At 33.6% G+C, this 12,740-nt stretch overlaps 2 protein-coding genes across 2 annotated transcripts in view; one reads left to right on the top strand and one right to left on the bottom strand.

Moving 5' to 3' along the window:
• Window positions 1-12,740, bottom strand: part of LOC150094313 (uncharacterized) — a 244,464-nt gene that overhangs the window by 88,708 nt on the left and 143,016 nt on the right. The gene's annotated exons all lie outside the window — the stretch shown is intronic.
• LOC150094314 (uncharacterized) overlaps window positions 1,473-12,740 on the top strand; it is a 125,212-nt gene continuing 113,944 nt past the window's right edge. Inside the window, exon 1 of the mRNA XM_090411932.1 lies at window positions 1,473-1,665. The gene's annotated coding sequence lies outside the window, so the exon portion shown is untranslated. The remainder of the gene's footprint in view (window positions 1,666-12,740) is intronic.

The raw sequence follows: 12,740 nt of genomic DNA, 5'->3' as shown, positions 1-12,740 counted from the left end.
TTTCAGGCTTGTGTATGAGCTATAGAGACTTGCGTGGGTTTAATCCACCAAGTTGATTGTCTTCTATTTCCGCAGAAAGATGATGAGTATTCAGACGTCATCCTTCAACTTGGTCTATCAAATTTTCTCGCTTCTTCTACCATTCCTCGAAGTAAATTATCTCCCATCATTCTTTAGCATGCTAGCCTTGAAGAATTCCAATATATTTGAAATCGCACATCTATAAATTTTCAAGGTCATTTCATATTTTCCAGTCTAGCGGCACTCGACTAAATAATGGAGAGGTTATGCATCTCAAGCACTTCTAAGATGCAAGATTATCATTCAATATACATTTTAAAATGTAGTAACTTAAGAATTCCATTGCTTGATTAGGATCATGACTTCTATGTGATCTTCGAATAGATTTTCCTAACCTTTTTTACCATCCCATATTATTCTATTTTCTGAATACAATGGGTTGGAGTCAGTCCTTTATAATCGAAGAGCTTTCTTGTGGACTTTTTAAGAAGCTTGTGTGCGTTTAACGCGAAACTCCTCGTTTCGCGTTACACGAAGCGCCATTGATCTAGTATTAATGTTCTGCTTTCCCTTCACCTTGAACTTTGTGATAAAGTATATTTTTATATAAGCAACAAAATCCGTAGTCATCACCCTAGATGCGTTCTTAAATTATATAATTCTGTTCCCCTGGATTTTTTATAACTAAATATTATATCAACGAACTAAACTGTTCACTATAGTTCTATTTTACTATCACCATTATACAATTGTCAATCATTATCCTGTTTTCTACGACACGTATGCTGCTATAGCGTTAATCGTATAATATCTAGAAATATGGACGAAATGTGAATATTGGGAGGGAAAAGATGGAATATTCGATGGAATATATACGTAGTTGATTAAGACTTGGACACTCCTAATTTTCTATACGGAAAATAGAGAGAGAAAGAATGACTGACATCTAAGCCTACATCGAAGAGTCTTTTTTTTTATAGTAGCAACGACAAAATTAAAGTCTTTAAGTAGCTCTTGAGATCTCTATTTACTAAGTGTACACAGACCGATACGGATTCTTCTCTTGCTGGAATAAATTCTTCTCCCCCCCCCAGGTAAATATTCCCTTCTGTCCACTGCTCCACACAATTCACATAAATACTATTCTCAATTAAGTTTTATCACTAAAAAAATTAATATCCAGACATCAAAGCGTCATATCATTGAAAGTAGAGGGGGGGAGGGGAGGAATAACCTTTTCTGTCCAATAACCAATCAACGATCACGCCTAACCTTAGTCCACCCTCGAACAGAGCGGTCATCCCAACTGATCTGATTCGCTGCTATCGTCAACACGTAGCGTTTGGAAATGTACAAAAGACGCCGATAGATGGCGCGTTCTCCTATCTATGTTTAAGTGATAACCGACAAGACCTTGGAGTTGGCGAGAGAAAGTTGAATTGTTGGCGCATTAAGAGTATCTTCAAGCTCCAGTCAGTGTCCGCGATCGTACAGATCGAAACTGGCGTCGGATTACGGAGTCATGGAGTAATTACCTCTGCCGAGATGTCATGAAAAGAACTTTGCTCTGTCGAAAAGAATTTTTGAAGGTAAAAGGAGTTAATTAAAGAAGAGAGATTACAGAGGAGAGGAGACCTTAATCAGGTAGGGGAAGCAACAAGTTGTTTGTTTCACTGAAGGGGAATGGGAATGGGAATGTTGGTTTCTTATTTCTCCAAACGTATTAAAGATATTAAGTTTGTTCGCTCTATAGAACCCTGATTGTTAAAGCTCAAATGAATGTCAGAAAAAGGCCAAAAATCAAATATATGAATTTCATTCATATATTTGATAATTATATATTTATTTATAATTACAGTAGTGTTATTATACTACTCAACTGAGTAGTATAATAATACTCTTAAATTATTTCTATATTGAATAATGCTGTTGTGCAAATCGGTTTCACAACAGTATTATTGTGCAACTGATTTGCACAATAACACTGTTGAATTATAATCGCGTTTCTGTTCTTCAAAGAAAAGTTATTATGAGAAACTTTTGGAAGGATGCAAGATGTGCATGGAATTATAAACTCAAGAGCGACTCAAGTTTGATTGGAATTCCTGATTTGTTGCTAAGCTTGGCAGATTAGGACAGATATCGTTTCTAAATATCATTTTTCTTCTTTTCATATATAATAATATATTTAAAGCTTAATTTTCATTAATAAATCAAGGTAAAATAAAAAATTTTAAAAGTATATATTTAGATTTTATAGAATAAATAAGTACACCTTTATTTAAAAAGAATATAAGAAATTTAACTCTTAAGCCTTAAATGTAAAACAACTTGTATTATCTTCTAACGGGAAGCATTTGTTGGAGTATTTGAATTCTTTTATTTGTCATTTTGCGTTGCTCCTAGTAACCACATCCTAATTGACGAATCATAAAGAGATTAAAAGTCGGTTACACTTGATGAGGTTAATATGGTCAAACTGTTTGAAGTAAACAACTTATTTAGTTCTTCAGCTAACAGTTGTTTTCCACACGTCCTATAGGAGACATTTTACATCGCACTCTTATAGATCTAATTTACCTCGATTTGACCTTATCGTGAATTCAAACCACACACGCCACCTCGTCCTATTTGTGGAATGCAGTCGGCAATGTGGCCAGAAGCATAGAGTTTATAAGGTCGGGGATATTTCTTTGCTCCTTTGGAATTTTGTATATATTTTATTTGTTTACTTTTTGACAGCAGCTAATGAGTTCATTGGCTTTTCAGGGATCACATTTTTCATATATTCTATGAATTAAGACTTTTTGTGGCTACGAATCATAACAAGAATTGTACTGTGCCGTACGAAATTTCTTTAAGAGCAGAAATTGATTTCGCAGCTTTGAAAAGTAAAATAAAATAAATAAATAAAAACACGTGCAAGGAAACCTGTAATTCTATGACATTTATCCCTTTAAAATCCTTCCAAGAAAATATATTGAGAAAAGTCAAATCCTACGACCAACAAATTCAGTTTTGTCAAATGTCTGAAGGGTATCACTGAAATGTGAGATAAGCCCAGTGGCGCCACCTTTTAGAAATATGTCAGAGTAATTTGTCCTCCGGGATTTCGCCTGTATATTTGCATTTAAGTTTTAAAAATATTCGAAGCATTATACGCTGTTTACAAGGTTTAAAAATAATTTTTGACAAAACTAAGCATCAAAACTTTATATATTTTTTCCTGTAATGAGTATCCCGACAACAATAGTGTTTGTTTTCTGATTATTATTAATAAATTTATTATATTCTAATATTTTTTTGTTTATTTTAAAATTTATTTTCTTGTAAGTACTTCTTAGTATAATAGCATTGGTACGTTTCGATTGTTTGCCTCCATACGTATGTAGAAGTTAAGATTAGGAAACAGAATGAAAGTAGAAGTTTTATTTAGGGTTTTCAACTGAGGGTGAGTTAGCCGATCTGTTATGGAGGTGGGAAGAAAAACCCCAAGACACGGGTTTTTTTTTCATCCCACAAAACAGGCAAACAGGCCAGAAGAACATACGCAGTTTGACAGCCACGATACACCATGCAGATAGGATTAATCGCTTTATCAGAGTATTCATTTGGTTTCAAACATGCCAAAGTTACTTGGACGTGAAAGATTATTGAACCTCACACGCAAGAGAAAACGGGGAATGATCAAATATTAATACGTATTTTAATATCTGAAAACTATCGAAATCATTACGATGAAATAAACAGTAGAACGTAAATTTTTCTTCGCTTCTAGAGGCTAGTTTGTTCAATAGGAGTTGACTAAAAAATACTCGTTTTGGAAAACGGGTCAATCATTTCAGCATCTTTAACTTATCTGGTCATTACGTCTTATAAACCAGGCATTTTGCTTATTGTACAGCATTCATAATAATACGGAATAAAAATGTCCAAAAATACAAACTAACATAAATAAAATAACGAATTTGCTTTCGTAATTGTAAAAATCAGAACTACACTAATGCGCCTATTCGTTAAATTAGATACATGTAAGAAAACAAAAAAAAAAGTAAATTAATTAGAGCACGAAACATTCTAACAGTTTATGGGGGGGGGGGGAATCTTCCAATTCGGTCCATTTATGTTAATTATTGCATTTATCTCCTCAAGTGCTAAAAGTGTTCAGGCAATTTTTTTTTCGATTTTTTCTCCAGAATAAATTTAAAATAAAAATTGAAAAAAATTACAAATAATTTTGTTGTTTTATTTCTTTTTCCATACATTTGTTGTAATCCACATAGTTACTACCCGTTCTTGGATAAATAAATAATTTGCTGTATACGATTAGGGATTTAAATCAAGAAAGGATATTGATAATTGAATTAGGTATTAATCTATACTTATTATTTTTCCATTTAAAAATTTTTTCAGTAGATCATCTATCACTGTAATATAAATGCGATAGTTCTACAATTCACCTTTGATGCATCCATCTGTGGTTTATTTCCCCAATGTCTTTAGATGTGTCCTATATAATATTCGCCGACATTTCTTCTATAATATGTATTATTACATAATGATAGCCGCGGTCAGTGATATTGAATATCTCTTCGTCGCCAGCGAGATAACCTCACCCCATGATAAAGAGACCGGATGTGAAGGGATATAGTACGCGCTACGGGTTATCATCAGTGATGGCTACACCACGTGGAAGATGACCTTGATAGGGCTCAACCTCCTGGGAAGAAATCAGGTTCTTGTGAAATATACTTCTTCTAGTAATATAAGGAGGGGGAAAGCAATGACGAAGTGCATATAAAATATATTGATATTCTCTTAATGGAGAAATTACATGTGGCTACTAGTGATTAAAAATTTATAGTCAAACATAATCGATAAAGTAGGTTGAAACACTTACTGCATGGTTCACTGAGATTCATGTCATAACAGTAAAAAACACGTGTCAAGCTATCGGATATTTCCAAACAATTTGTCAACATAAATGTTATAGATAAGCTGGGAATGAACGCAACAATAGTAAGAGCCCATTTAGAAACCATGATAGCAAATCAATTGTCAAAATCTGTTCATTGTTCGAAATAAGCAATTCAATTGTTGCGACGTTGTGAGAATATTGAACACAGTTTAATTCAAGTTACTTGTTTGGACTTCTTTATGTGCCCCCCCCCCGTATCCAAATGCTTCGTATGATAAAAGACCACGAATTAATAGACTCTTTAGATACTTTGTTCGTAGCTGATTTAGTCTTTCGGTCGCAGTCACGGTATTTTACAAAATAAAAACAGCTGTTGTCTTCTGGCTTTTAAGGCAAGATTTACGAACTTACTTATCTACAACAGAAGAGGTTACCATGGTAACCAACAATCTCTGCTTTCATTGAGATGTTGAAGACGTATGAACGATGAAAGAAAGGCGGTTTTATGTCCGATGATGGGCACTTTATATGGATAATAGTTTCCAGTTACATCTCTGCAACAAAATCGGCAAAAGAGAAGAAAGATTCACCGCATGAACTTTGAATTAAGTTCATGCGGTGAAAGCTTGACATGCATCAGTATGGAGACTTTTACCATCGAAAATTAGCTGTCCGTAATACAAATTATGCAACTAATTGTGAATAATACGTGTGCTTTCTTCATTGAGTTACATACGCCGCTCAAAACTCTCCACATTTCATCGTATCACCGAGTTTAACTTACTAACTTGACTTCGTTTGTTAAGTCTTTGTCCAATAGCTTTTGACCCAGTTTCTTTGAAGTTGTTACTCATTACGATAACAACAAGTATGAATGGCAGGGTTATGTTGTTGTAGCTTCAATCCAAGTGAGTGACTTTTTTTTTTGGAAATGAAGGAATAAGACGTTTATGTTTCCCTTACCTCCCTCTTGTACGGAAACGTAAAGGATTTTATTGTCTAGAAATATATCGATATTTAAAAAACTCTGTCACGCACGTGCGCACACACATATAAATATTCAGTCTGCAAACGGTAGTTTATTTAATAAATAATGGACTTTACGAACAACAGTTACCCTCCTGTTAGTGACAATAAATATAGAAATACCATTTCTGTATTTATTGTACTTGACAGTTAGCACTTGAGCAGAGAATATAAGATTGAGTAACAATTGCTAAGATAACTGCATCTTCTAACTTTTGTTTTATCGTATTTGGGAACAAAGTTTCTGAGTGCGAGGAAGTTAATACCAAAAATGACCTATTTATGATAAGCCGATAAGGTTTTAGCATTTCGTGTAATAAATAAGTATTAGCTGAGCAGTTATCGGTAATATTTTATAAAGTATATAAATATAAAGTAAAGAAAAAATTGACCGGAATGTATGAAGTTAATAATATACTGCGTCTGCAGGGCCGATTTTATCATTAAGCGAACCTAGGCAATCGCCTAAGGACGCTAAGCTTCGGGGTCAGATTTTGCTACATAGTTCGGGGGAAATATATATATAGAGACAATGTATAGATACTCTCGGACCGGCCCTGAGCATATGTCTACTAATCACACATGAACTGCCATTACTTTATATGTGTTGTGTGTATGATGGATTTCTCGTCAACAAAAAAAAAAGTAAAATAAAAGAAATTATAAAGTAATTTATTTTATTATACTAAATCTTCTTCTGTTGCATCAGTCTTATGACTGGTAGCTCAGCAGCATTTCCTTCCATTCTTCTCATCTGTTTGCTTTCCTCTTTATTTCGTAGTATGTTTGCTTTGTTTTATTTGATCAAATTATCTTTTCTTTGGTCTTCCACTTTTTCTTTCAATCTATCTGTCTCTCCGTTCTGGGTTCATTTACTTCCTTAAGTACTTCATTAGATTTTTTTGTCTGTCCATTTTATCTTGTGCATTCATCTCCAACACCACATTTCAAATGCCTCCAGTCTTCTAATATCTCCTGTTCCCATTGTCCATGTTTCGCTGCCATAAAGTGCTATACTCCATATTTAAGTTTTTAAAAGTTTTTTCCCTTAGTTCTAGACTTAAGTTTCCTTTTAATACCTTTTCCATTTTATTGAATTGGTTTTTTTTTTTTTTTTTTTGCTATGCCTGTTCTTATCTTTATGTCTTCTTTTGATCTTCCTTCCTCATTTATTGTACTCCCTAGGTATTTGTAATTCTTTACTGTTTTTATCTCTTTCCCATTTAATTTAATTTTTTTTTATGATCTTTGATTTCTTGCTTGCCAGTAGAATTTTGGTTTTTCAACATATATTTTTATGTGGTGTTTATTAAATATTTCATTTGTTGTTTTGATTAAGTTTTTTAATCTTATTCTGCTGTTTGCTGTGATTGCAATATCATCTGTAAATCTCAGGCAAAATATCTCCTCTCCACCAATCTTTATGCCGCTACTTATCTTTTCTTTAACTTCTCTGATGGCATTTTCAATATGTTGAAGAGCAAGGGTGATAATATGCACACTTACTCCACATCTAATATAAATAGTTTCTTCCTTGTTTGTTCTTATGTATCCCATTTGCCTTACACATGTTTGACACTCTTCTATCATTATGGTCAATGTGACTTTTCTTCATAATATTCCACATCGTCTCCCAATTAACTTTGTCAAATGCTTTTTCTAAATCCATGAAGCATAGGTTTTTTTTTTTTTTTGGTTCAGCTCCATTCTTTTTCGATTCTAGTTCTCAGGCTTAGTATTGCTTTTCTCGTTCTCTTTCCTTTCCTGAATCTATATTGGTCTTCCTCTAGTTGTGAATCTATTCTTTTATGTATTCGGTTTTGTGTTATTTTTAATAGGATTTTGCTAATGTGTGTAATTAGGGCTATTTCTGTGTTGGTTACATTAGAGAGTGTTTGCTTTCTTGGGGATTACCATTATCAGGGATCTTGTGAAGTCTTCTGTGAGATCTCCATTTCATATATTTTAACTGTTAGTTCAAATATGTCATTTTTTGTTTTCTCATCCAGATTTTGAAGGGCTTCACTTGGGATGTTATCGATTCCTGGGCTTTTCTTCTGGCTTAAGTCTTGAAGTGCTTTTTCAAACTCTTCTTTTATTATTGATGGTTTACTATTGTCTTCAACTTTTGTGTCATTTTCTTCCTGTTCTCCTTGATACAGGTGTTCAAGATATATTTTCCATTCTTGTAATATTTATTCAGAATAAATAATTAGTTTTCCATTCGCATCTATTAAGGCATTACTACGTGTGGCCTTTTTCAATTTGTTGCTGATTTTTGTTATTTGGTTATAAGCTGTTTCTTGATTTCCTTTATTAAATAGTTCTTCTGTTTTCTTACATTCTTCATGGAGGTATTCTTCTTTTGCTTGCTTACATTTTCTTGTTATCAGATGTTTGAATTTCTTGTATTTTTCTTTGTGTTCTACGTTTTCTTCAACTTCTTGTATAGCTCCTTTCCTCCATTAAATCTAATGTTTCTTCAATTATCCATGGTTTTCTTATTTTGCTTTTCTCTTCCTAGTATTTTGTTACTAGCTTTTAGGATATTATCTTTTATTTGATTCCATTTATTATTATTGTTCGTATTTTCTTTTGCATTTCCTTGTTAGTTTTTTTGGTGCTTTCCTGAAATTGTTTTTTGTTTTTATTTTTTAGTTTCAATATGTTTATCTTTGTGTTGTTTTTTGAATTTCAATTGTGTTTTCATTAATACAAGGTTGTGGTCACTATCAACATTTGCTCCTGGGAAGGTTTTACTAAATTTGACTTGGTTTTTAAATCTTGCTTTAACCATTATGTAATCAATTTAGTATCCATTTGTCTCCGGGTGCATCGTCTTCTTTTGTGTGTTTGGAATATTGTCTTTGTGATTATTAGTTCCTTCCGTTTGCAGAAATCTACTAGATGTTGTTTCTCTGTCCTAAGACAAATTTCCCTACAGTATTGTCCTCCTTTCCATCTCCTACGATTGCGTTCCAATCTCCCATTATTATTGTGTTCCATATATCTTCAATTTGCTCATACATTTCAGCTATTTCTTCATCTTTGTGTTCAGTTGTAGGCATATAGACCATTATAATATTTAGGTTTACTGGTTCAGATTGGATGTTAATTGCCATGATTCTGTCACTATGTTTGATTGTTGTGGTTACTTTTTTGCCGAACTGTTTCTTGAGTATTATTGCTATCCCTGCTTTTCTTCTCTCTCTTCCTGAGAATATTATCTTGTAGTCGTCGCTCCAGAAATCACCTTGATCTTGCCATCTTGTTTCACATATTCCCAGTGTGTCTATATTAAGCCTCTTCATTTCCTTTTTAATGTTTTCAAGTTTTCCTATTTTCAATAGGGTTTTCACATTCCATGTTCCTATGTTTGTATAATTTTTCTGTTTCTTTCTGTCTGTATCAGGGTTTCGCTGGCTTACGACCTGAGAAGCCTGATTTCTTCCCCTGCTGGACATAACGCCTCTCATGGAGGCTCCATCGTCTATCTCATTTTGATTGTTTCTAGTTTCCATGCTGCTTTTTCTAGGGATATTAATGTGGTAATTTCCCCTTACTTTCCACATTGCAGTGTCACAACCCTTAGTTCTGTAAATTGGTCTGGCTTGTGGCTCATAACCAGAACCAGTTTCTGGTTATGAGCCTTTCTAACATCAATTGTCTTCTGCCTCAGGCCAGTACTGGTAGTCGCTGCTGCCCACTACCAGGGTTTGTATCGGAGTTTCCCTCTCCTATGTATCTCTTGGTCTGGTACCTACCCCACGAAGACCTGTCCAGCTTGGGTGGCCCTTCTGGTAGTTGCACTACCGATGGCATAGCTCTCGGGGTTGTCGAAGCACGAAAGCCCCACCACCAAGTCACGATGGAGATACCTTTGGGGGGATTATACTAAATATTAAAAAATAATCATTTGCATAAAAAAACATTATTTTGTCTTTCTTTCAAGAAAGAACGATATGTTTTAGTATACAAAAAAATAATGCTAAACATTACGTGTCAGAAGTGAATCATGATGAATATAAAAACTTAACAATTGCCTAATAATAAAATTTACATAGATAAATTTTTATTAAAATTACACAATAAAAATAAAAAACTATAAAAACTATTAAATAATTTACTATATTTCTTTTATTATTTTAAAATATTTCAAATTAATAATTATTTCGTTTATAAATATTGGAACACCATTTTATTATAAAGTATAGTTTACTATTTATTGAAGTTTTGCGTAGTGTATTTTTCGGCTGCTCAGCTTCAATTCAAAATGTTCAGTATTAGTTCTAAGATTGGAATGCGTGGTTCTATTTCGGTTACTTATAGTACAATACTTAATGCGTCGGTAATTTAAAGAAACTCAGAAAAGGAATAGGAAAGTACGGGTTTCTAATTAACACGAGTTAATTAGTCTGACGAACTCATTCTTTAATTCCTTAAAAGTGATGCTGGCTGTGCTATCACCTCCCCCACTACATGAGATCTTCGAAGTTCTGTAAATACCTCCTTCGTTGTCATCGTTACGTAATTAGAGGTAGTAGCAAGAAGCTGACTTCCTTCACATCAGATAAAAGGCGGCTAAACAGAGAAAGCAACTTGCGCTAACCGTCCTTGATGAGCGCACATTCAGCTTCAATAAATCAACTTTCCGTTGGGTAGAGGCCTGCTGAGTTACCTACGTTCTTCGTCAATACCATACACGGTCATTGACGCTGTCATACATGGTTTCATACAACCCCCCCCTGAGCGGCATAACAAGACCGACGCATAAGTCAACGGTGGTGAACAGTTTTTTTTTTTTTTTTGCTTTTGTCTTCTTTTTCTATCACGCATAAAAGAAATCTACATGTTTTTTAATATATAATAGTACGAAGGATAAAAAATATTCAAGTAGGTCACTCCTACGACTGTGGGAAGAAAATAACGCCACTTGCTCAAAGATGATGGTCACGTTTACAGTCAGAGTTTTTTAAATGTGCAGGAGTCATCCCTTGTAGCAAACATTTATACAAATGCTTAGGCTGTGAAGGCTTTAGTAGTGGAAATAAATGAATATATGAAGCTATCGTTGAAAAATAGTCTCTAGACAATGGTTTGCGGATTAGGTAAACAATAAAAAAGATAAATACAGATCCCTCGATTAATGCGCTCTTTAAAATAATAATACGAAGAATTAGTCTGACGAACTCATATTAGGGCATATCTCAGAGCCTAGTTAAAGGAAAACCATGAAGCTTAAAGACAATAAAACATATTCAGGATATAAATTTATTATTCTACTTCTTAACAAAGAATTGAGTTAACGTAGTTTGGCGGGCATTTTTTTTTTTTTTTCATACAACCGACGGTATGGCTCTATTGCTCCTTCTGCAAATTTCACTGCTTCTCTCTTCATCAAGGTCAGCTAAGCATTGCTGCTTAAAAAACTCGATTGTAGAAAAATATTTTTAAATTATTATTATTATTCGTGACACCTCCAAGGAGTCCGAAGACTCATCGCGGGAGGACACCCACTATACAACTGTCTCCATCACAACACCGAACCTCTATTACCAATCATTTCCATCAACCGCCCACCACCACCAGAACTAGTATTTTTTGTCTGTAAATTGCGTGTGTTCTGAAGGGCCGATCTGTCTGTATGCGGGATGAAAAACTCGAATTTCCGGGAGAAAAAAACCCTGCTACATCCGTATGAGATGCGCTAACTCACCTTCGATTGAAAAAGGGCGCAATGTTTCTGTGAAATCTCTTTGGGCTTGTCAGTGATTAAATTTTCTTCATATTCTTCAGGAACTTCCCGCTATGCATCTAAATTTAGCAGGTCGGAATCACTCAGTTTCTCAGAATGAGATTTAATTAACTTAGATTCATCTGAAAAGCCTCTAAAATCATTTGCACAATGTGGAAGAATGTGCTTCCAAACGGCTCGCAGATTGCTAGCAGTAATTTCATTCGACTTTATAACTAGGCCGACTTTATAGCCCTTTCTTTCACGGTTGCAAGACAATGCTTTTGATTTGATAAGGTCAGTGCTTAACGTGGTTACAATCTTCGATCCATGTAGAAAGAAGTCTCTAATTCAATCATAATACTTTGATTTCGAATGCATACATGATGATGAACTTGAAGCAGCCTTACCTTTCTCTTTGTATTCAGCAGCTTTGCTTAAAACTGCTCTTATAGTTGATTCATCCATTTTTGTGTTCTTGTCTTATATTTGCTCTGGACTCGCCTTGTTCATTTTTCTTTATTATTTCAAGTTTTTCTTCCAATGAGATTACTTATTGAATCTTTTACACACTTCCATTTTTTTGCCCACTAATTCTTTTACTCATGATTAAAGGTTGGGAAAATACTTTAAAATAAAAAAAGAAGGAAAACAATTGCATGAGATATGATCAGCAAAATGCTATGTAATTAGTAGATGACATAAATTTTGGTGGCAAATTTGGAACATAGTGCACATGGAAATAGTGTAGTATGCCATTCAAATTATCTTTGTAAAATGTTTTAAATCGGTAACTAAATTATTTAACCCTGGTCATTGATTTTTTTTAACTATAAATATTCAAAATAAATAGTTTAGTATGATATATAATAAAATGGTGTATAATAATTATAAAATTATTAATATGAAACTTTAGTTTATTAAATAATTTATAATTAAATTTTATAAAATATTTAAGATACATCATTTTAATATTTATTTTTTAGCTAAAATCTTTAATTAATTGATAACTTGCTTTATCTGAACCATTTTACATCCTAT

The sequence above is a fragment of the Typopeltis vanoorti genome, chromosome 22 (assembly GCF_054136105.1).
Source record: "Typopeltis vanoorti isolate ZY-2024b chromosome 22, IOZ_Tvanoo_1.0, whole genome shotgun sequence".
Lineage (NCBI taxonomy): Eukaryota > Metazoa > Arthropoda > Arachnida > Uropygi > Thelyphonidae > Typopeltis > Typopeltis vanoorti.
The sequence above is the reverse complement of the archived record's forward strand: the minus strand, read 5'-3'. Positions and strand labels throughout refer to the sequence as shown.